A 25,422-nucleotide genomic window follows, 5' to 3' on the forward strand; every position below is an offset into this window, starting at 1 on the left:
TTTTGTATATAATGAACCTTATTTACATAACCCCAAAAGGAGTGATTGAAATCAGTTAGGATTAAGAGGTGCCTAGGTGGGTCAGTCATTTAAGCCTCTGACTTTGGCTCAGGTCATGATCTCACAGTGATTCCAGACTCTGGGCTAACAGCTCGGAGCCTGGAGCCTGCTTAGATTCTGTGTCGTCCTCTATCTCTGCCCCTCCCCCTCTCGTCTTCACACACTCTCTCTCTCTCTCTCAAAAATAAATAAACATTGGGGCGCCTGGGTGGCTAAATTGGTCAAGTGGCCGGCTTTGACTCAGGTCATGATCTCGCGTGGTCCGTGAGTTCGAGCCCCGTGTCGGGCTCTGGGCTGATGGCTCAGAGCCTGGAGCCTGTTTCAGATTCTGTGTCTCCCTCTCTCTGACCCTCCCCTGTTCATGCTCTGTCTCTCCCTGTCTCAAAAATAAGTAAATGTTAAAAAAAATTTTTTTAATAAATAAATAAACATCCAAAAAAAAAAAAAAAGAAGTTTAAATCAGTTAGGATTTAAAAACCCAGTTACGTGGGGCACCTGGATGGCTTAGTCTGTTAAGCCTCTGACTCTTGATTTTGGCTCAGGTCATGATGTCACTGTTTGTGAGTTCAAGCCCCGAGTAGGGCTCTGCACTGACAGCACAGAGCCTGCTTGGGATTCTCTCTCTCTCCCTCTCTCTCTGCTCCTCCCCTGCTCATGCTCTTTCTCTTTCTCTCTCTCTCAAAATAAATAAACTTAAAAAAAAAACAAAAACCTGGTTAGTTGGAGGGAAGGAATTCCAACACCCTTACAACATAAAGCCAGCTCTGGAGGCTAAAGGTGAGCTGTTAAAATGAATCATTTGATAATTGATGTATTTTCTAAAGAAAGGATACATTTCACAAAATTGGGATAATTGGGATAATGTACATTATTCTGTCAAAGAAAGAAGAAAATTTACAATTAATACATCAGTTAAGACGCAGTGGCAGCCACTGCCCAGATGGGACTTGACTCCATCGTGCACCTCACTCCATTTCCTATGCAACCCTGCCTGATAAACCTGATATGGCTGAGATTGAGACATTCAGTAAGTCGAAACTGAAGACGACAGAAATGCAAGAGAAAACTCCACTGCCTTCAAAAGAAACGGCTGACTAGGAGAAGCCAGCAGGCGAATGGTAATGAGGCGTGTGCTGTACATTCCATAAGCATTGCCTTCTTATTTTACTTCTTTTAACTGTTTAACTTTGTAAGATGCAAAGGGCGTGGATCAAGTTTAAACGGTTGTCCCCTTTTCATATCAAAGAACCAAGAACTAATGACGAGCAAGGCCTGCTTCTCCCATCTGACTGGCTGGGAAAGAAAAGAACTTTGTGGTGAAGGAAGAAGCTGGATGGGACAATGAAATCTAGAGTAAAAACCAAGCTGGTCCAAGGTGTCCTGCAGGCTATAAAATGCAGTTTAATCGGAGTGGCATTTTTTTGTTCAAATGATTTTAATTATTAGAATGAACACCTTTTAAATATGCAAATAAAAATTGTAAAACCCCAAAACAAAATCAATACATCAGTTAATTACATTCGTAATGTTAACACTTTAGGCAAATGAGAAGAATTCCTGTTCTTTATTACTGTTATAGTCTGCTTTTCAAGGGTCGGTTTTTGGATTTGTAAATATGAACAGTGTTTTGTTTGTTTGTTTGTTTGTTTGTTTTAAATTTTATTTTTAAGTAATCTCTACACCCAAGGTGGGACTGGAACTTACAACCCTGAGATCAAGAGTTGCGTGTTCTACCGACTGAACCAGCCAGGCACTTCTAAAGAGTGTTTTTGAAAGATTCTAGATAAGCATTTTGAAATAGACCAGGAATTGTTACCTAATTTATATATCAGGTCAGGGATACACATAATAAAACCCTGTGGGAACAGTAAGACCATATAAAGCAAAAGTGGAAGCTCATGCTATCTTATTGTAATTTCACTTCTAACAATTTATCCCAAAGAAAATATTGAAGCAGAGCAAAAATAAATATTAATACAGCTTTCCTTCCAACACTGAGTATGGTATATTTTTAAAAGTGAGAATAACCTAAGTACACAATATTAGAATAGTTCAGTAAATTATGGTGTATCAACAGAATGAAATATAAGAAATTAAAATTATAATCAGAAAGACTTGGAAACATGAAAAAGCAGAACATGAAATCGAAAAAATATTATTAAAGTTCTTTTTTTAGGGTTTATTTCTCTTGAGAGAAAGAGAACTTGAGCAGGGGAGGGGCTGAGAGAGAGAGAGAGAGAGAGAGAGAGAGAGAATCCCAAGCAGACTCCATGCTGTCAGTGCGGAGCCCAAAACAGGGCTCAATCCCATTAACTGTGAGATCACAACCTGAGTCAAAATCAAGACCTGGATGCTCAACCGACTGAGCTACCCAGGTGCCCCATTATGATAATTCTTTAAGAATTATTTATGTAAGTAAAAAGCGACACACAAAAAATTTAGAATAATTGTATTACAGCGGTAGCCTTGTGAATATTTTTTAATGTTTTAAAATTATATCTTACAAATTGTCTAATGAAATTTTTAAAAAGTTTTAAGTTTCTCTTATTCACAAATTTGTACATCATATACATTTTCAGAGGTTTCACATTTTAATTTTCCTACTAATAGCCTCATTAACATGAGATATCTTGCCTGGATACATTGGGAATTTCAAAAGAATCAATGCTTATTAAAAATAAGCCTTTGTAAAATGGGTAGAAGTTATTGATAATCATAGTAATAGCTTTGATAAGCTTGTCCTCATTGCCATAAACTTGTCATGTAATTAGGGATCCAGTTAAGGTGGCTCAACAACTACTTTGAAAGCATATTTTCCCACGAAACCATTAAGTCATTGGTAATGGTGAATGTGGTGGTTTCTCCCACAACTCTGTACCCCTGCCTCCTACTGTCTATCATCACCTAACCTCCCTCAGCACTAGGAAGATTCCAAGGAGCTAGTTTTGAAGAGCACACCCTGTAAACCATCTTCTGACTTGTTTGTGTGGATTTAGAACCAAGAAGCAGAAAAATAAGGCAACTCCTCTACCAACCCGAAGAGCTAAAATAATACTGTCAAGTTCTCCTCCTGTGTTTCAAACTCATATCTCTTTAAATTTTTTTTCTAAACATAACCACAATATCTTTATCATATCTTAACTTTATCTCCAAAATCACGTACCCATTACTGACACCCATTTCGGTCCCACTCTGGCTCCACATGTGCTCAATCCAAGAGATGCAAATAAAATCCACTGCTGCTTAGCAGCCTAATTGGCAAGCTATAGCTTTGGGCTGAAAGTATTTGTGCCTCTCCCCCAAAATTAAGAGTCTGCCTGTTTCAGTCACCTTCCTGCCAAGCACCTTGTTCAATCTTTACTTGGTCTTTATAATCGTACAATCAGCCTGGAAGACTAATGTGGCAGAAAGGGAGAGAGAGAGAATATCCATCAGGACATTGTATAACATAGAATTCAGGTAGTGTGGTCCTCCATGTGGCTCGGACCCATTCATAAATGTCTCAGTCTATTTCATCTCTTACCTCTCATTTTTTAGCTGTATGCTTTAAGGTGATTCAACAAACTGATTTTTTTTTTTTTTTTAATCTGTGAACCTTTCTGCACCATGACCTACTCTAGGATAGCTTGCTTGGTAGGATGCTTGGAAATCACCATTGCATCAAGTTAATTTCCCACATTATGGATTTAAAGCCAGGCAATCTGATTCCAATGTCCACTCCCTTAGAATTATGCCATACAGACTGCTTAAAGAAATCATATATGCTCAAATTCTGTTTATTCAAGGGAGGAAAGGGTACTTTCCAAAAACCCAGGTAGAAAAATGAGTGTTTAAGACCATAAGGAGAGTCACAAAGAACTTGGGGAAAGCAAGACATTTTAAAGTGAGATAATAGAATGAGATACATTCCTCAAATGAAACAATTAGAATTTTTGTTTAAAGTAGCTTTCTGGAAAAGCCTACAGATAATGACTAACTCAGTAGCAAACACCTTGAGCAATTAGATTGTAGTTTCTAAATACAGTTTCCTACTAAAAGGAACAAAACTTCTTGAATAAATGGCTAATTCCAAGTCTGAAGTAGAATATATACACATTGAGACCTGAGATCCTACCAGAAAGCAAAGAAGTTATCAAAGATTAATAGAATCATGTCAAAATGATTCAGAAGCAAACTTCAAGACATTCCTACTGGCCCAAGATGAAACAGTTTGAGAAGCAATAAGAAATAATAGCTGTAATTAATTCAAACCCCTGAAATATGGATAAATAGTAAGTTCAAACTATTCATTTAAAAAATGTCATTGGCCATCTTTGGAGAATGCTGGAGAACCAATTCATCATTTCTAAAAAACAATGGACTGTAGGTAAAAGAGAACCTAATAAAGCTGATTAATTTAGTTTCAATAAAAAGATCATTAAACATTAAGATGGAGACTATTCTGTCCTATGCTGTTAATAGTTTACTGAATTCTGTAAAAGACACAGGATAGGTAAAAATGCTTTTACTGCATTTTAAACAAATTCTTACAGATTCATATCTCAGGTAGTTATGTAAAAATGTGCATAAATGATGACAAAGACAGGAAGAGGCATCACCATACATAGTTAAACAAAGCATTTTAGTCTTCTCTAACAGATTGCAACCCATTAGTCATTTATGTTAACTTTCTAGGGAAACCTCCATTTAAATTTGCACTTATGTAGGAGTGCCTGGGCAGCTCAGTCAGTTGAGCTTCTGACTCTTGATTTAGGCTCAGATCATGATCTCATGGTTCATGGGTTCGAGGTTCATAGGTTCAAGTGCTCCATCGGGCTTTGCTGTGACAGCACAGAGCCTGCTTAGGATTCTCTTTCCCTCTCTCACTCTGCCCCTCCCCCTCCACCACTCTCTCTTTTTTTTTTTCTCAAAATAAATAAACATTAAAAAAGTAAAATAAAAGAAATTTTCACTCATATGTTTCACAACTTTCATTAGGGGCCATTATTCCTATATGTTTATAGTAGTAACTGCAGGAGACAAAAATATTACAGCATGACATATTTTTAAAAGGGCCATCCAAATGAGATAAAATGTCATGACCTTTACTTCTCTTTTGTAGGCTTATTTTAAACTATCACTTTATCCTGCATAAAGCAATTTTTCAAAGGGCATGTGATTTTTCCATTCTAATAAACTTCTTTAGACTTGCACCATAAAGAGAACTAACCTGCCTCCTTTGCGTGCTACTCTATAATTTTCTATCCTGTCCTGTGGGGGTAGAGATTACTCTATTAACTCGATGCCTCATTAGGTCAAGTCACAATAACTGCCATGGCTATCGTATATGTAGCCATCCCAGAATAAAGGGAGTTTGAGGATGCAAGTTATATCAATTACACTCTTCCAAAGAGGGACAGGAAAATGGACTCTACAATGAGTGAACTAAGAGAAAACAGGCGCCTAGAAGTCTGCTCCTAATTATCAGGTCTTAAAGGGTATACACATGGGAGTGGTCACACCAAGGGTACATATTACACTTTTTTTTTTTCATTCCTCAAAGGCAACAGTATTCACAGATAAGAATAAATTCAAGAAAACAAAAATCCCAATGTTGCCAGAAGGTCGTGTCCAGCATTTGTGTTAAACATCACCTTGAAAGGCCCTGTGCTGTTAGAGTTACTAGAAAAAAGGAAATATAATCACTATTCTCAAAAGACTTCTACATATAATGACTAACTTTGAGTGCTTCTCATGCACCATGCTTAGCACCATAAATATATATATGTATATATATACATATATGTGTGTGTGTGTGTGTGTGTGTGTGTGTGTGTATTAAGGCCTCACTACAACCTCCTCAGATAGATATTATTATTTCCACTTTAGAGATGGAGAAACTGAAGCTCAGGGAAGTTAAGTGATTTGCCCAAAGTCACACGGCAAGTTGAGTGTTGGATCAGGGTTTAGAACCTTAGCAGCCTATCCCTGGAGCCTGAGCGTTTAACTATTAAGTTATCTTCCTCACTGCAAGTTTGATTAAAAGAACACTAGTTAAGATACACAGATGGGTAAATTGGAGATTTTGGTTTTAGTCCTTCCTCTGACATTTTAGTCCATTCTCTTTGTGTCTCATATTCTTCATCTATCAAATAGGAATTCTAATGCTTATCTTACTAATGTAACCTATCTTATGCAATTATTATGATAATGGAGTGAAAGTTCTTTGAAGTCACAAATATTATACAAAGTGCTGTATATATATATATATATATATATATATATTTTTTTTTTTTTTTTTTTTTAAACAACAGAGGGTACCACATCTGTCTCCTGTCTTTGTGGGGTCAAATGCTTGGTGTTTGTATGAAAAACGAGCAAACCAGATATGGCCACTGCCTTTGTTGAGTGCACAGTCTCATGTCAAAGACAAACATTAAGCACACAAGTACACAAAGATGGGTATAATTTTACATTGTGTCTTGAAAGAAATAAACACCTCATCAGGAAGGAGAATAAGAGGATGGACTTGGAAGAAATGACTTTCGTACTGGTGTCGGGAAGAACTGAAAGTGTGGGGTGAGCCATGTGATGTAGGAGTCAAGGTAGAAGACGCACTAGCACAGGACTAGTCATGCAAAACCTTGTGGGCACGGGAGTGGGTTTTGTATTTCATCCTAAGGGCGATGAGAAATCACTAATGAGTTAAGAGCTGGGGTCTGGCGTGGTCAAAGAGTTGAAGGTGTTTGCCAAAGTAATTGTGTTGATGAGCCATGTTGTCAGGGCTGAATAAGGGGTCAGTGAAGAGAGGAGGGGACAGCAGGATGGAGAGAGAATGGTGGGTTCGATGACATGAAAGGAGCATTGCTGGTGGTTACTTGCGAAAGTGGAAGGATAGAGCAGTGTGTTTGAAGGAGGGAAGAAGGCAGTGAAGTTTCTGGTCCATGTCATGATCATGGGAGTGGGTACTGGTGACAGAGTAAAGCGTAGCTAGAGATGTGAAGTCAGAGAAGTAAAAGGCCAGGACAGGTTGACTGAACTGGTAAGAAAGTTCCAACTCTCAGAAAGCTCCAGCCTCTGGGTTTTGTACAGGGCTGACCCCTGCTGGTAAATTCTAGGAAGAAGTTCTGGAAGCCGCACGGCTGGCTGAGTGGAACCCTCAGAAACTTAGCAAAAACGGCAACCACGGGCAGCAAAGGAAGACGGCTATTTTTACTTAGACATAACATTTTCACTTTGCGAAATGTCTTTTCCAGGGGTATTGGACTCAGAATGTCCTCACAATTAAAACACTCCTAGATAAGTCCAGGCCCGTGTTATCAAATAATGAAAATGCAATGCATTAATAGTTGTGAGAACATGACTTTCTCCATAAATTTTGTTTTCACTTTCTTTCTTAGTGAAGTGTAACAAACGTTATAAAATGCACAAATTGTAACTATTCAGCTAGACTAATTTTTTAAAGAAATGTATGGAACTATCACATTACAAATGCAACCATCACTCATATTAAATATAGAATATTCAACTAACCCAGAAACCTCTCTCTTGCCCACCCCTAGTCACTACTTACTATACTATCCTGACTTCTAACAACATAGATTAGTTTTGTTTGTTATCGAACACCATATAGATGGACTCAAAGAGGGTGTACTCCTTTGTACTTTGCTTCTTTTCCTTGACTTAATGTATATCTGTGAAATTTACCCATATTGCATAAAGCAGTAGCTCATTCCTTTTTCAAAAAATTCCATTTAGAAAATACACCACTATTAATATTTATTCTCTTGCTGATGGGCATTGGGTTGTTTCAAGTTTATGACCATTACTCTATATGTCTTCTATTGATCGTATATATATATATCTACTATATATATACATACATATATATAGTAGATATATATATAGTAGATATATATATATAGTAGATATATATATAGTAGATATATATATAGTGTGTATATATATATATATATATATATATATATAGTAGATATCTAACTAGATTTAGGGTTGCCAGGTCATGTTAAGTAGATGGTGTCAAAGGTTTTCCAAAGAGGCACTCCTACCACCAGTATATGATAATTCCAGTTGTTCCACAATTTTTTTTTGTAACACTTGGTATTGTTAGGGGTTTGTTTTGCTTTGTAATCTAATGTGTATGTCCTCCCATGTTAGCCAACTATTGGAGGGGCCTTTAAGGGAACCCCTTGGAGAATTTGACGTGTTTCTCTTGGAGTCTGTGTGGCAGAGAAGCAAGTGCCAAACCTAGTTCTGAAAAAATTCTCCAGGCTAAAGCAGCTTTAAGTGGTGGCAGAGTAGAGAGCGCTACACTCAATGTGGACCGCACTCCCTCTGAGGGCAGGGCAAGGCATTGGTGGTCCTTATGGACCGAATGCAGGTCCTAGGTCTGTCTTGGATTCTGTCCTGGAGAGATCATCAGTTCCCAACAAACAGGTGGCATGAAAGACGAAAGAGAACAGTCAAGAATGGCAGTCAGAGGAGGGGCATTGCCAGGGTCCAGGGAGCAGTCATCAAAGAGCCCAGCACAGGAATCTCTGATGGACTCAAGGAGGAGGCCCATGAGAGGAAGAGATCTGCCTTCCTCAGTGGGCACCTCCATGAGGTGACTCTCAGTGAGATCCTTCTGTCCCTTCCTATCCTGAAAGAAGAGATGAGTGAGAGCCACGAAAGAGGAGGAGAACCAAAGTTGGAAAAGAAGTACAGAAGCTGACCATGCCCTGTCCCCACTGTTGCCTTTCCAGCCTTAAGCAAGCCAGAGCTGAGAGAAGGTTCAAATTAGGTAAAAGGGTGAAGTTGTGATTAAGACACTAGCCCAAACATTTTCATTACTAAAATATCCCTGATTAACCCCCACATCCTAAAGCTTGCTCTCCCTGCAGAACTGCCTACTTTATTTAATGGCAACACCATCCCCCCAGTGGCTTCAGCGCAGAGCCATCAAGTTATCCTCATGTCTTCTCACAGCCCATAGTCTATCCATCAACAGATCCTGCCATTTCTACCTTAACATGTTCTATGTTTTAAAAAGGGGGAGTGGTCAAGTATGTTTTTGGTGTTTTCTGTACTGAGGATGTCCTGAATTATCGTTGGCCAGCTTTTAAGAAGATAAGAATTAGTACAGTTTGTAGGTTTGATGTGTTTACAAAGACATGCTCTGTCTCTTCTTTTGCACATGCTTGTACTGTTAAAGGCTAAACCATCCAAATAGAGACCAAAACTTAAGGAACTAATAATTCATTAAAGTGATATGATTGTGGTTGCTACTAATCCATACAGTCTAATACAAAGGAATTGTTGGTACAGGATATAAATAACATATATCCTAAGGAGATGAATTCAACTCAACTAGTAGATGAAAGTTTGATTTGGATATAATTATGTATGAACATGTGTTTTAATTTTTTTTAACATTTATTTATTTTTGAGAAAGCAAAAGAGAGACAGAGTGTAAGCTGAGAAGGGGCAGAGAGAGAGGGAGACACGGAATCTGAAGCAGGCTCCAGGCTCTGATCTGTCAGCACAGAACCCCACGTGGGGCTTGAACCCACAAACCATGAGATCATGACCTGAGCCGAAGTCAGACACTTAACCGACTGAGCCAATCAGGTGCCCCTGAACATGGGTTTTAAAACAAATATAAAGCCTTAACTTAGATTTTCATTGTGTTTTATAATCATCACTGCCTTTATGTTTATTTTTTTCTTTCATAATTGAGTTTTTATTGGTTGTTCTGAGGATCAGTAAAGACATTTCAATTTGTACAAGGTTCTTTTTTTAATTAAAAAGTTTTTTTTTAATCTTTTTATTTGTTTTTGAGAGATAGAGACAGAGTGCAAGTGGGAGAGGGGCGGAGAGAGAGGGAGACACAGAATCTGAAGCAGGCTCCGGGCCATCAGCACAGAGCCCAATGTGGGGCTCAAACTCATGAACTGTGAAATCATGACCTGAGCCAAAGTTGGATGCTTAACTGACTGAGCCACCCGGATGCGCTCCCCCCCCCCCTTTTTTTTAAGTAGGCTCCATACCCAGTGTGGAACACATCTGGGGTCTGAACTCATAACCTTGAGATCAAGACCTGAAATGAGATCAATAGTCGGACCCTTAATCAACTGAGCCACCCACGTGCCCCCGTGCACAATTCTTAACGGATATACCAAAAGTCTAAAAAATCACGTAGTTGTGATTTTTTTCTAAAAATTATTCCAGTGGGGCGCCTGGGTGTCTTCGTTGGTTAAGCGTCCGACTTCGGCTCAGGTCATGATCTCACACTTTGTGAGTTCCAGCCCCGCATCAGGGTCTGTACTGACAGCCTGGAGACTGGGCCCTTCTTGGAGTTCTCTGTCTCCCTCTCTCTCTGCCCCTGTCTCCTGCTCGCGCTCTGTGTCTCTCTCTCAAAAATAAATAAACATTAAAAAAAATAAAAAATAAGAACTGCTTTCTCCAATTGACTTGTTACTTTAACCATTCTAAGATTACTTGCAAAAACTAAAATTCAAGGGACTCTAGTTCCAGAATAGCAGCTTGAGGTACTACACGAATCTGTTCCCCCAGCAAAATAACTGTAGCTGAAGAAGATTACAAAAACAACCACTTAAAGTCTCTGAAAATTGTGCTACGGTTATACAGCAAATAAAGAAATAGTTATTCAAGGGAATCTACTAAATTTCAGTACTGACAGCAAGAATCTGTAGTGTTTGAGCCACAACCTGCTTCTTGTCTCCCCTTCTCCAGCTCAGCTTTGTGGAAGTTCCACTTTAGGCAGATTTGGCCAAGAAGGCAGGGGCTTTCTTTCTCTTTAGTTTCCAGTCAAGGAGTACAGTATCTTGGCGGGAGGTGCTACCAGTATCTCTCCTGTCCTCTATCTCGGACTTCAGAGGCTATATTCCTGATGAGGATAGCCAAGAAACTGAAGAGGCCTTTTCTCTGTGCAGCTTTTACTTATATGGCAGAGGCTCTCCCCCAGGGACTGCGGACAGACTACTGGGGCTCCATCGCACAAACCGCGAGATCGTGACCTGAGCCGAAATCAAAAGTCAGATGCTCGGGGGGGGCGCCTGGGTGGCGCAGTCGGTTAAGCGTCCGACTTCAGCCAGGTCATGATCTCGCGGTCCGTGAGTTCGAGCCCCGCGTCAGGCTCTGGGCTGATGGCTCAGAGCCTGGAGCCTGTTTCCGATTCTGTGTCTCCCTCTCTCTCTGCCCCTCCCCCGTTCATGCTCTGTCTCTCTCTGTCCCAAAAATAAATAAAAACAAAAAAAATAAATAAAAACAAAAAAAAAAAAGTCAGATGCTCGGGACCGCTGGATGGCTCAGCCCGTTAAGCGTCTGACTTCAATTCAGGTCATGATCTTCCGGTTTGTCAGTTCGAGCCCTGCATCAGGCTCTCTGCTGACAGCTCAGAGCCTGGAGCCTGCTTGGGATTCTGTGTCTCCTCCTCTCTCTGCCCCTCCCAAGATCATGCTCTGCCTCTCTCTTTCTCTCAATAATAAATAAACTTAAAAAAAAAAGAAAAGAGCCAGATGCTCAACCAACTGAGCCACCCAGGTGCCCCAAAACTATTTTTTTAAAGCAAATTTTCCATATAAATTTCCAAAAGGATGTTGATGATATGATAATTCAAAATAATAAAGAAAATGGTGCTTTCACATAACCTTACTTAAAAGGCTATGAGAAGATTTGAAAAATTATTTGTCTAAGATTTTTGAACAATGAGATATCAAAAATATTGATTATGACATTTTTCCACTTGATCATTTTCTCTCCTCCCCTTTTTCCTTCACTCACCAAATCACATTGTTATGCCTTTGTCTTATACTATATTGATTTCAAAGTCTAGTTCACATCAAATACAACTTCGTGAACAAAAGACATAGAAACAACTGAAGGGAGTTATTTTATTATACATATATACATTTAAATTATTATACGTTGATATAATATGAAAAATCGTTCCAGGTAAAAGGAATATAATAGTTCTCATTTGAATCTACCCTCAAAAAATCTATTATGGTATTCAAAAAGTCTAATTTTCCACACAGGGTTTATCTTTAAATTGGTTTCTTAATGGGAATAAGAACCCCAGTCAGTCAAATGAAGTTAAGGAAATTATTTTTTAAAAACTGATGGTCTGTGCTGTCTGAGAATTATGTATTTGTCTCCTTTGATTAGGTCTAAATTCTCTACCCAAATTATGGTCTTTTCTTTCTAAACTCTCCCTTTATCATTAGCAATTGCCACACTTTCAGAGTTGTTCACACTTTGGCTGTACTTTATGGAAGTCTTTTTATTTTAAGCTTATTTAGGTCATTCCCCCGGGCCTAATAACACTGTAGAATTTATGTAGATTTTCCTTTATATTGTGCTCCAGAAACCAAAACTGAGACTGAAAAAAACCCTATGAGGCAAAGAAAGTTTTTTCTCTCGTTAAAACTTTTGTAGTTATTATATTTCATCTTCCCGATTCCTGTGGATGAGAACTCTTTCACTGAGGTTTTGTTCTCTGTTACTTTGAGGCAAGAGCATCTGAACATTGGGAACGGCTGTAGGATCCATAAGGAAGGGATGGAGACATGACAAAAAGAGCCTAGAAGGATGGAAAAGCATGTTCTGCTTCATGGGATTGGAGAAGACAGTTATTGAAAATGACAGAAAGGCATGCTGTCAGCACTGTGAGAGTCTTCTCTCTAGAGCTAAGAGGCATTGACCTGAGAAGAAAAGCAGAGCAGAAAAAGAGAGAGAGAGTGGTGGACAGCAGACCCAGAGAAGGCCAGAAATGGCCAGCAAAGAGGAGAAGCCAGGGGGCTGCAGGTGAAGAACACAGTGACAATGAATCAGGTGGATGTGGTGGTGGACAAAAGAGAAAGCAGCTTTGAGAAGGAGGTTGAGCCTGACCACTGATGGGAGAGAGGAAGAGGCTGAGGCACAGGCAGCAGGTCAATAGCCCTCAGCTGTGGCGAAGGTGAGAGGGTGAAAGGGAAGGGATTGAGGTGCTGCACATACACTTGGGTATTTTTAGCACCGAAAGCGGGACACTCAACAGTTTGGGTGAAGTGGAGAAAAACTGGTGGAGGAAAAGTCTATAGAAGGTTTTGACAAACTGAATGACTCATTCCTCTTCCTAACATTTCCTTTATTATTCGATCTGGGGTTTTGTTATATGGGGTGGGAACAGCATGAACAAAAGTGCAAAGATAGGAAATTGCAAAACATAATGGGAGATAGGGAGTAGATAGATGAATTTAGTTAAAATGAAAGATATTCATACATGGGAGTGGTGGCTGAAAAGACTAGAAGTCTGGGGCAGAGTCAGGTTGTAAAAGTCCTCCAATATCAGAATAAAGAACCACTCCCCAGCAAGGGGACAGGGAGGTTTTTCAGCAGGGAAATAAAATAATGAGCACAATGTTTTTGGAAAATAAACTTATCCACAAAAGACAGAATGGAGGGAGAGAGAAACCAGAGGCAGGAAAACACATTAGAAAGCTAAGGTGTTCTTAGCCAGGAGCAAAGGCCTGAAAGATGTAGCTATGAGGCAATTCTGCTTCTGGGAATTTACATCCTAAGGAAATAATTATGTATACAAAGATTTAACTACCAAGGATGCTTACTGCAACATTGTTATAAAACATTTATAAAATGTTTCTAAAAACACTTTAAAGAGCATGTTTAGCAGCTAAATCGTCACACGCATTCCTCACTGTTTCCAAAAGCTCAGTCTGCAGAGTAAACATCTCCAACCTTACTAATGAAAATAAATCATCTTTCTTAGTTCCACAATACTAAAATGACTGACAAAGATATATCTACACACACGCGCGCGCGCGCGCACACACACACACACACACACACACACACACACACAGTGCTATATAAACTCCTGAAGATGGAAATATCAATGTATTGTTCATAGTATTGGTATTGGAATCAAGAAGAAATTACAATGTCCTATAGACGTTGGAGGTTTCCTGCATAACCACCATTTAAGTTTACATAGAAGTAGGGCAAGCAGTTGAGAGGAGGACAAGAATCCTTCAGAGGGGATGTCAGGAGAAATTACTTAAATTTTCATATCTATATCTCATTTCTAAACTACACTGTAAATTGAATGAAAGTTGCACTATAACACAATCCAAATAAAAAAGAAATATAATTTTTTAAGATTTTATTTTTAAGTAACGTCTACACTCAACGTGGGGCTCCAACCCACAATCCCAAGATCGAGTGGCACACTCTACTATGTAAGCCAGCCAGGTGCCCCCAAAAATAGAATTTTTAAATCTTCAAAACAAAGTTTTTTCCCTCATTGGGCCAATCCTGACCCAATTCCAGTGGTCAGCCAATCCCATGCAACTGGCTTCTATTTAGATTATCTAGATCAATGACTACTACAAAGGGAGGAAGAATTACCCCAATTGAATTAGACCCCTCAGAGCCCTCCATGGGACCTGGAGATTATGATCCATCCATATGTCCCTGGAGTCTTATAGCTGGTACATTATTTGCAAGATGTGGATGGATGTTGGTAGAATAACTATGTTAAAGATGAAATTGAAGCCTATGATGACAGAAATCAAATGTCAAGAGAAATGGCACTGAATTGGAATAAAAGACTTTGCAAACATGATCACAAAACTGCTAATCATGATTTGAGAAATCTTAAATTTTTTTTTTCAACGTTTATTTATTTTTGGGACAGAGAGAGACAGAGCATGAACGGGGGAGGGGCAGAGAGAGAGAGGGAGACACAGAACCGGAAACAGGCTCCAGGCTCTGAGCCATCAGCCCAGAGCCCGACGCGGGGCTCGAACTCACGGGCCGCGAGATCGTGACCTGGCTGAAGTCGGACGCTTAACCGACTGCGCCACCCAGGCGCCCCTTAAACATGAAACATAGAAAGACTGGACACATGTCAATAGTATTATAAGGTGTGGGGAAGGGATGCTGAGGATCCAACTCCATCAATTAATATATCAACTTTAACTATATGACAGAGGTTCTTAATTTTTTGGTATCTGTGAGACTTTTTAAAATACTACAGTTCTGGGCATCTGGCTGGCTCAGTCTGTTGAGTGTTGGACTCTTGATTTCTATCCCAGCATCATGTATGGCTCTGCTTTGAGCTATATTGGGTTCTGCATTGAGCGAGGAACCTGCATAAGATTCTCTCCCTCTCCCTCTCTCTCTCTCTCTCCCTCCCTCTCTCTCTCTCTCTCCCCCTTTGTCTCCCCCGCCAAATAATAAACAAAACCCACTAGAGTTCTATTCTGTTTTTGTATGAAGTATCTTTTTATTGTGTGGGTTTAGTAATACAGGGGTTCAAATAATTTTATCCTTATCCCTAGCTGCCAGTTTGTAATGGGCTTAAAAATGGTTTGTAATAAGATTATACTGTATTGGATTTTGTTTTCAATTATCTTTTAAAATTTTAATTCCAGTATAATTAACACACAGTGGTATAGCAGTTTCGGGTGTACAATACAATGATTCAATAATTCTATACATTACTCAGTGCTCATCACGATAAGTATGCTCTTAATCCACATCATCTATTTCACTCATCCCTCCACTGACCTCTCCTCTGGTAACCATCAGTTTGTTCTCTAGAGTCAAGAGTCTGGGTTTTTTGGATTTTTTTTTTATTTGTTCCTTTTCTTATTATTTTTTAAATAATCCTTTCATTTTATTTATTTATTTATTTATTTATTTATTTATTTATTTAAAGTAGGCTTCATGCCCAACATGTAGCTTGAACTCATAACAGCAAAATCAAGAGTTGCATGTTCTACTGATTCAGTCATCCATGCACCCTTCTTTTTTTCTTTGTTCATTTGGGTTTTTTTCTTGCCCATTTCTTTTTTTCTTAAGTGATCTCTTTAGTTTTTTAAGTAGTATCTTTATTTTTAAGTAATCTCTACACTCCACGTGGGGCTCAAAATCACAACCACAATATCAAGAGTCACATGTTCTACCAACTGAGCCAGCAGGCACCCCTACATTTGTTTTGTTTCTTAAATTCCCCCCTATGAGTGAAATCATATGGTATTTGTCTTTCTTTGACTGACTTATTTCACTTAGCATTTTACTCTCTAGATCCATCCATATTATTGCAAATGGTAAGATTTCCTTCTTTTTTATGGCTCAGAAATTCATTGTGTGTGTGTGTGTGTGTGTGTGTGCGCGCGCGCGCATGTGTGTGTTGAGCTGTATAAGTTCTTTATATATTTGAGATACTAACCCTTTATTGGATACGTCATTTGCAAATATCTTCTCCCATTCTGTAGGCTGCCTTTTAGTTTTGTTGGTTGTTTCCTTTGCTGTGCAGAAGCTTCTTATTTTTATTTGGTCCCAATAGTTTCCTTTTACATTTGTTTCCCTTGTGTCAGGAGACATATTTAGAAAAATGTTGCTTATGGCCAATGTCAGAGAAATTACTGCCTGTGCTTTCTTCTAGGTTTTTATAATTCCAGGTCTCACATTTAGGTCCTTAATCCATTTTGAGTTTTTGTGTATGATGAAATAAAGTGGTCCAATTTCAATCTTTTGCATGCAGTTGCCCAGTTTTCCCAACATCGTTTGTTGAAGAGACTGTGTTTTTCCCACTGTATATTCTTTCATGCTTTGTTGAAGCTTAATTGACCATATAATTGTGGATTTATTTTGGGGCTCTCTATTCTGTTCTATTGATCTATGTGTCTGTTTTTTGTGTGTGTCAGAACCATAGTGTTATGAATACTACAGCTTTGACATATGTCTTGAAATCTGGGATTGTGATGTCTCTAGTTTTGTTCTTCTTTTTCAAGATTGCTTTGGCTATTTGGGGTCTTTTGTGGTTACATACAAATTTTAGGATTATTTCTTCTAGTTATGTGAAAAATGCTCTTGGGATTTTGATCAGGATTGCATTAAATCTGTAGATAACTTTGGATAAAATGGACATTTTAACAATATTTGTTCTCCCAATCCATGAGCATGTAATATCTTTCCATTTGTTTGTGTATCTTCAATTACTGTCATCAGTGTTTTATAGTTTTCAGAGTACAGGTCTTTCACCTTTTTGGTTAAGTTTATTCCCTAGGTGTTTTATTATTTTTGGTGCAATTGTAAATAGGATTGTTTTCTTAATTTCTCTTTCTGCTAGTTCATTATTAGTGTATAGAAATGTAACAGATTTCTGTATATTGATTTTGTATCCTACAACCTTATTGAATTCACTTATCAGTTCTAATAGTTCTTTGGTGGAGTCATCAGGTTTTTACCATATGTGTGTGTGTGTGTGTGTATATATATATATATATATATATATATATATATATATATATATATAGTGTCTGCAAATAGTGAAAGTTTTACTTCTTCCTTACCAATTTGGATGCTCTTTCTTTCTTTCTTTCTTTCTTTCTTTCTTTCTTTCTTGTCTGATTGCTGTGGCTAGGACTTCTAGTACTATGTTGAATAAAGGTGGTGAAAGTGGCAATCCTTGTCTTGTCCCTGATATTAGGGGAAAAGCTCTCAGTTTCTCACCATTGAGTATGATGTTAGCTGTGGATTTTTCATATATGGCCTTTATTATGTTGAGGTATGTTTCCTCTAAATCTGCTCTGTTGAGGGTTTTTTTCTTTATCATGAATGATGTACTTTGTCAAATGCTTTTTCTGCAGCTGTTGAAATGATCATGTCGTTTTTATCCTTGCTCTCATTGATGTGATATATCTCATTAACTGATTTGTGAACATTGAACCACCTTGCATCCTAGGAATAAATACACTTGATAGTGGTGAATGATTTTTTAAATATATTGCTGGATTCAATTTGCTAATATTTTGTTGAGGATTTTTACATCTGTGTTCATTAGAGCTATTGGCCTGTAGTTCTATTCTTTTGTAGTGTCTTTATCTGGTGTCAATATCAGGGTAATGCTGCCTCATAGAATGAATTTGGAAACTTTCCTTCCTCTTCTATATTTTGAAATAGTTTGAGAAAAATAGGTATTCTTCTTTAAATTAAAAAAATTTTTAATGTTTATTTATTTTTGAGAGAGAGAGAGAGAATGAGAGCAGGGGAGGGGCAGAGAGAGGGAGTTACAGAATCTCAAGCAGTCTCCGGGCTCTGAGCTGTCAGCACAGAGCTGGACATGGGGCTCGAACTCACAAACATGAGATTGTGACCTGAGCTGAAGTTGGACGCTTAACTGAGCCACCCAGGCACCCCGCTTCTTTAAATTTGTTTAATGTTTAGTTTATTTTGAGAGAGAGAGAGAGCAAGCTCTGAGGAGAGGCAGAGAGAGAGAGAGGGAGAGAGAATCCCAAGCAGGCTCTGCACTGACAGTGCAGAGCCTGATGTGGGGCTCAAACTCACAAACCATGAGATCATGACCTGAGCTGAAATCAAGAGTTGAATGCTTAACCGACTGAGTCACCCAGGTGCCCCAGGTATTTCTTCTTTAAGTGTTTGATAGAATTCACCTGTGAAGGGGCACCTGGGTGGTTCAATCGGTTAAGCATCTGATTTTGGCTCAGGTCATGATCTCACGGTTTGTGAGTTTGAGCCCCACATTGGGTGAGCTCCAGCCCCACTTCGGGTGAGTATGAGTCCTACTTCAGGTGAGCTCAAGACCTACTTCAGGTGAGCCCTGCTTCTCTCTCTCTCCCTCCTTCACTTTCTCCCTCTCTGCCCCTCACTTACCTGTGCCCTCTCAAAAGAAAATAATAATAATAATAATAATAATAATAATAAACAATAAACAAACAAACTTTAACAAATTAAAAAAAAAGAAGTTACCTGTAAAGCATTCTGGCCCTGGACTTTTGTTTGTTGGGAGGTTTTTTTGTTTTTGTTTTGTTTTTTATTGCTGATTCAATTTAATTGATAGTAATCGGTCTGTTCAAATTTTCTGTTTCTTTCTGATTCAGTTTTGAGAGGTTATATGTTTCTAGGAAACATTTCTTCTAGTTTCATTTCTTCTAGTTTGTCCAATTTGTTGGCATATAATTTTTCATAGTATTCTGTCATAATCCTTTGTATTTCTGTGGCATTGGGTGTTATTTCTCCTCTTTCATTTCTGACTTTGTTTATTTGAGTCCTCTGTCTTTTTTTTTAATGAGTCTAGCTAAATGTTTATCAATTTTGTTGATCTTTCTGAAGAACCAGCTCCTGATTTTATTGATCTGTTCTATTGGTTTTTTTTTTTTTAACTTCTGTCTTATTTCTACTCTAAGTCTTTATTATTTCCTTCCTTCTACTGATTTTGGGTTTTGTTTGTTTTTCTTTTTCCAGCTCCTTTAGATGTAAAGTTAGGTTGTTTATTTGAGATTTTTCTTGATTCTTGAGGTAGGTCTGTATTGTTATAAGCTTCCCTGTTAGAGCAGCTTTTGTTACATCCCCAAGTTTTTGGATCATTGTGTTTTCATTTTTATTTGTCTTCATGTATTTTTAAATTTTCTCTTTGATTTTTTGGTTGACCCATTCATTGTTTAGTAGCATGTTATTTTTTTTTCAAAATTTTTAATGTTTTATTCTTGAGAGAAACAGAGCATGAGTGGGGGAAGGGCAGAGAGAAGGAGAGAGAAGGAGACACAGAATCCACAGCAAGCTCCAGGATCTAAGCTGTCAGCACATGGGACTCGAACTCATGAACCATAGGATCATGACCTGAGGCAGAGTCTGACTCTTAACCAACTGAGCCACCCAGGTGCCCATTAGCATGTTATTTAACCTCCATGTATTTGTGTTCTTTCTAGATTTTTTCCTTGTGGTGGACTTTTAGTTTTATAGCATTATAGTTGGAAAAGATGCATGGCATTATTTCATTTTTTAAAAATTTGTTGAGATTGTTTTGTGACCTAATATGTGATCTATTCTGGAGAATGTTCCATGTGCACTTGAAAACAATGTGTATTCTGCTGTTTTAAGATGGAATACTCTGAATATATGTTACATCCATCTGGTTGCATGTGTCATTTAAAGCCACTGTTTCCTTGTTGATATTCCATTTGGATTATCTATCTATTGATGTAAGTGGGGTGTTAAAGTCCCCTACTATTATTGTATTACTTTCAATTATTTCCTTTATGTTTGATATTAGTTGCTTTATGTATTTGGGTACTTTCATGTTGGGTGCATAAATGTTTATAATTGTTATATCCTTTTATTGAATTATTCCCTTCTTTGTCTCTTGGTATAGTCTTTGTTTTGAAGTCTATTTTATTCAATGTATATATTGCTACCCCAGCTTTCTTTTCACTTCCATTTGCATGCTTTTCCATCCCTTGTTTTCTCTTTTTTTTTAATGTTTATTTATTTGTTGAGAGAGAGAAAGAGAGAGATCGTGTGCAAGCATGAGTGGGGGAAGGGAAGAGGGACAGAATCTCAAGCAGGCTCCATGCCACCAGTGCATAGCCTAACTTGGGGTTTGAACTCATGAACCATGAGATCATGACATGAGCAGAGACCAAGAGCCAGACGCCCAACCAACTGAGCCACCCAGGTGCCCCACATCCCCTTACTTTCAATCTGCATGTGTCTTCAGGTCTGAAATAAGTCTCTTGTAGGCAGCATATAGATGTGTCTTGTTTTTTTATCCATTCTGTCACACTGTATCTTCACCTGGAGCATTTAGTCCCTTTACATTCAAAGCAATTCTTGATAGGTATGTACTTATTGCCCTTTTGTTACTTATTTTACAGTTGTTCTTGTAGTTTTTCTCTTTCTTCTCTTGCTCTCTTCTCTCACAGTTTGCTGGTTTTTTTTAGTGATACACTTAGATTACTTTCTCCTTATTTTGTGCATATTTTTTTTACTAGTTTTTGGTTGGTGGTTACCATTAGATTTAAATATAACATCTTATGCATATAGCACTCTGTTAAATTGATGGTCGCTTAAGTTTGAACCCATTCTTTACCCCTCCCCCACACCATGTTTTAGGTATATAGTGTCATACTTTACATCCTTTCATTTTGTGAATACCTTGACTGATTTTTATAGATACACTTTATTTTTCTGTTTTTGTACTTCCGACTTTTCTTATTCCTGCTTATGGTCTTTCCTTTCCACTCGAATAGTCCTCTTTAACATTTCATGTAGGGTTGGTTTAGTGGTCATGAATTCCTTTACCTTTTGTTTGTCTGAGAAACTCTTTATCTCTCCTTCTATTCTGAATAATAGTCTTGCTGGATAGAGTATTCTTCGTTGCAGGGTTTGTTTGTTTGTTTTTTTCCTTTCAGCACTTTGAATATATCATGCCACTCCCCTCTGACCTGCAAAGTTTCTGCTAAAAATTAGCTGATAGCTTTATGGGGCTCACTTTCTATGTAACTATTTCCTTTTGCTGCTTTTAGAATTCTCTTTATTACTAATTTTTGCTATTTTAATTATTACCTGTCTTGGTGTGGGTCTCCTTGGGTTGATTTTGTTGGGGGATCTCTGTGCCTACCAGGTCTGGATATCTGTTTCCTTCTCCAGATTTGGGAAGTTTTAAGCTATTATATCTTCACATACATTTTCTGCCTTTTTTTTTCTCTTCTCTTTCTGGGATTCCTAAATTGCGAATGTTATTATGCTTAAGTTGCCTAAGTCTATTGTACTTTTCATTATTATTTTTTTATCTCTACTGTTCATTTTGATTCCTTTGATTACTCACTCTCTCTACCAGGTCACTGGTCCATTCTTCTGCTTCCTCTAGTCTACTATTTATTCCATTTAGTGTATTTTTTCTCTTTTCTAAGATACAGAGAGCATGTGTGTACACACAAGAGAGAGGAGAGGAGGGGAAGAGCAGAGAGAGAGAGAGAGAATGAGAATTTTAAGCAGGCTCCACACCGAGTGCAGAGCCTGATGTATGGCTTGAGTTCATGATGGTGAGATCATGATCTGAATTGAAATCAAGAGTCAGACTCTTAACCAACCGAGCCATCCAGGTGCCCCCAATAGTGTATTTTTAATTTCAGTTATTGAGTTCTTCATCTCTGATTGATTCTTTTTTATATTTTCTATCTCTTTGTTAATGGTCTCATTGAGGTCCTCCATTCTTCTCAAGTCCAGTGAGTATCTTTATGATCATTACCTTAAGTTCTCTATCAGGCATATTAATTATCTCCATTTCGTTTAGCTCCCTTGTTGTGATTCTGTTCCGTTCTTTCATTTGGAACATATTCCTCTCTCTCCTCATTTTGTCTAACTCTCTGTGTCTGTTTCTATGTGTTAGGAAAGTCAGCTATGTCTCCTGCTCTTGAAAGTAGTGGCCTTATGAAGAAGAAGTCCTATAGTGCCCTGCAGTGCAAAGTCCCTCATTCACCCAAACCTGGCATTTTAGGGGTGTTTCATATGTGTGTTGTGTGCACCCGGCTATTGTGATTGAGCCACTTTTATCTTCAGTCCAGTCATCAGCAATGTCTTTCTTTGCCTGTTGTGGGCAGGGTTTGGTCCCTGTGTTGTTAGTGGGGCCAGTCGGGGGCCTTCTTGGGCTTGAGTTGAATCAGATTAGGTGTTTGCCAGAGATAGGGTGACACCAAACTGTGGGGCTCTTTCCCTGTGTTGTCCCCTGAGAAAGTTTCACTGGTATGTGGGGCCTGCAGTCAGACCCAGCGTCTGCCCCCAGCCCACATCTGGGGCTACAGTTGGACTGGTATGTATGGGTATCGTCCCCTCTCCCTGGGGTAGGAGTCATTTTGCAGTGGTGCTTGTCCCTGTCAGGGCTGCTTCTACACTGCCACACTTGTGGAACCGCTTTGGATAGCTCCAGCATGGGGGGAACTGGAGAGGGTAAGTCTGCAGGAGAATTCAGAGCACAGTATTGGTGTTAGCAAGGTTTATGCCTGTTTGCTATGGACAGGACCTGCTGCTGCCAGGACCAAGGAAGGCCAGATTGAAGGGGGCATATGCACAGAAATGTGCTGGGGTGGGGTCCTCGGTATTAGCCAGGTTTACCAAGGTCTGCTATGGGAGGGCATCTGGAGCCAAGGCCTGGGTGGAGGGGGCATGTCTGCAGAAAAACATAGGCCAGTGTGTGCTTTTAGCAAAGTGAGGTAGCAAGTGTTAGCATTGTCCTAGTTCCAGCAGGAACTAGTCCATGCATCCAGGCTTGGAAGGGTGGGGGTGGGGATGGTGCCTGCTAACTCCTTTGTTCCTGGAGAAGTCTCCCAAAGATCCCTGCCCCTCCAGCACATGCTCTGAGATTAGTAAAGAAATATCCCTCCCATATACCTAAGAAAATTTTCAAACTTCTGTTTCTATGCTGTATCTCCACAGGGCTATTTGTTGTACTATCTCTTTAGAGGCAGGGACTCAGTTTCCTATTGCCTTCCTGGCTCTCCCAAAGCCAAGCCCGCTGCTTTTTTAAGTTCAAAGTGTTAAGCCGTGCTGATTTTAAGAACTCACAAAATTCATATTTTTTTAGGGACGCCTGGATGTCTCAGTTGGCTAACTGTCCAGCTTTGGCTCAGGTCATGATCTCATGGCTTTTGAGTTTGAGCCCCAAATCGGGCTCTGTGCTGACAGCTCAGAGCCTGGAGTCTGCTTTGGATTCTGTTTCCATCTCTCTCTGTCCCACCCTCACTCATGCTCTGTCTCTCTCTCTCAAAAATAAATAAACATTAAACAATTTTTTTAAGAACTCATGAAATTCAGTGCCTCTGGTTTCCCAAGCCAGATGTGATGGGGATTCATCTTCCCATGCAGGTTCCCTGTGCCTAGGGTTCCTGGGGGGAAGGTATGTTTCTCTCCCCTCTCCACACCCTCAGTATCCCTTCCTCCCACAGAGAGTCCCATGGGTCCATTTGGCTCCCAACTGCATCTCTGCCTTTCCTACCCTCTTCCATGTGGTCTTTTCTCTGCATTTAGCTATGAAGAGTCCTTCTGCTAGTCTTTGGGTTATTTCCCGGGTTGTTTACACTGATGTGGGTGTTAATCTAGTTGTATCCATGAGACAAGGTGAGTGTAGGGTCCTCCTACTCCACCATTTTCTCTGGAAATCAAAATACTACAATTCTTGGGGCGCCTGGGTGGCTCAGTCAGTTGGGCGTCCGACTTCGGCTCAGGTCATGATCTTACAGTTCGTGGGTTCGAGCCCCATGTTGGGCTCTGTGCTGACAGCTCAGAGCCTGGAGCCTGTTTCGGGTTCTGTGTCTCCCTCTCTCTCTGCCCCTCCCCCATTCTCACTTTGTCTCACTCTGTCTCTCAAAAATAAATAAATGTAATAAAGAAAAAAATTTTTTTAATACTACAGTTCTTGATGGTACTTGTGACTGGATTGGAAGGGTCAAGGTTACACGAAACAAGTCAGCAGTAATTACAAGGTAAGAGCTACCCAGGATAAACATGTCTGACACCCATTATGTAGTGGGGACAGCTGTTTTCTTGGTTTCCCATTCTTCTGGCAACATAGCATGCCACAACACCCAAACAGCCACCTCTCAAGCCATTTGGTTGCAATGCTAGGGGTGCTCCCTAAGTCAGTAAGCGATTCCCATCCTCTTGGCTGCAGTGATTGGCCCATGTCTGGCCAAGAAGAATAAGAACCAGGAGTTGTGTTTGGCTGTGGGAGGAAAGAAGCTCTTTCTCTCCTTCTGGATTTGAAGCAGAGAGGATGCAGAGACGAGCTCCTGCAGTCATTTAGGCTCTGTGGAGTGTGGGCGGAAGAGGGAGCAGTGGAGTCTGGGACTGCCAGGAGCCACCAGGTGGAGCCTGAGCATGATGCAGAGATAATACTGTGTGTGTCATGTCTAGCTACACCAGAAAATGTATTTCCCTGGACTTTTCAGTTACGGGAGCTATGTTGATGTACTTTCGTATTTCCAGTGTTTTGGATGTTCTGGCACTTGGGGCTTTGATCCTGGAGAGACTGCCCCTTCTGGGACTAGCTAATTCACCCCCAAAGCTAGGTACAGACAACTAGAGATCATCCCTATAGTCCAGAGCCTACTGAAATTAATCAAACTATTCAATCTTTTAAAAAAAAATATTTATTTTAAGAAAGAGAGAGAGGGAAAGAGAGAGAATGAGCGGGGGTGGGGGAGGGCAGAGAGAGAGGGAGAGAATCTCAAGGAGGCTCTGTGCTGCCAGCATGGAGCCCAACGTGACACTCAAACTCACGAACCAAGAGATCGTGACTTGAGCTGAAACCAAGAGCTGGATGCTTAAACGACTGAGCCACCCAGTCTCCCCTCAAACTATTCAATCTTAAGCTAACTCATTGTATCCACTCTGCTTTACCCCTTTCTTCTCACAAAAACCCTAATAAAGGCTCTGGACCATGCTCTTCCTTCTCACACCTCTCTCCCTCATGACCAGCCCTAGGGCTTCCTCACCTGGCCCTGTGTGGCATACCATGTCTCCTGTTTTTAGGGGTCTATGAGTATAAACTTCTTCCTA

General features: G+C 39.5%; 1 long non-coding RNA gene across 1 annotated transcript; it reads left to right on the forward strand.

Annotated features, from left to right (window-relative positions):
* The first annotated feature begins 1,397 nt into the window (after positions 1-1,397).
* Positions 1,398-25,043, forward strand: LOC116738006. Its single transcript, XR_004343474.1, has 3 exons — positions 1,398-1,470; positions 21,786-21,796; positions 25,034-25,043. It is a non-coding gene; the product is annotated as an uncharacterized LOC116738006 (long non-coding RNA).
* The last annotated feature ends 379 nt before the right edge of the window (positions 25,044-25,422 follow it).

The sequence above is a fragment of the Lynx canadensis genome, chromosome A3, assembly GCF_007474595.2.
Source record: "Lynx canadensis isolate LIC74 chromosome A3, mLynCan4.pri.v2, whole genome shotgun sequence".
NCBI lineage: Eukaryota > Metazoa > Chordata > Mammalia > Carnivora > Felidae > Lynx > Lynx canadensis.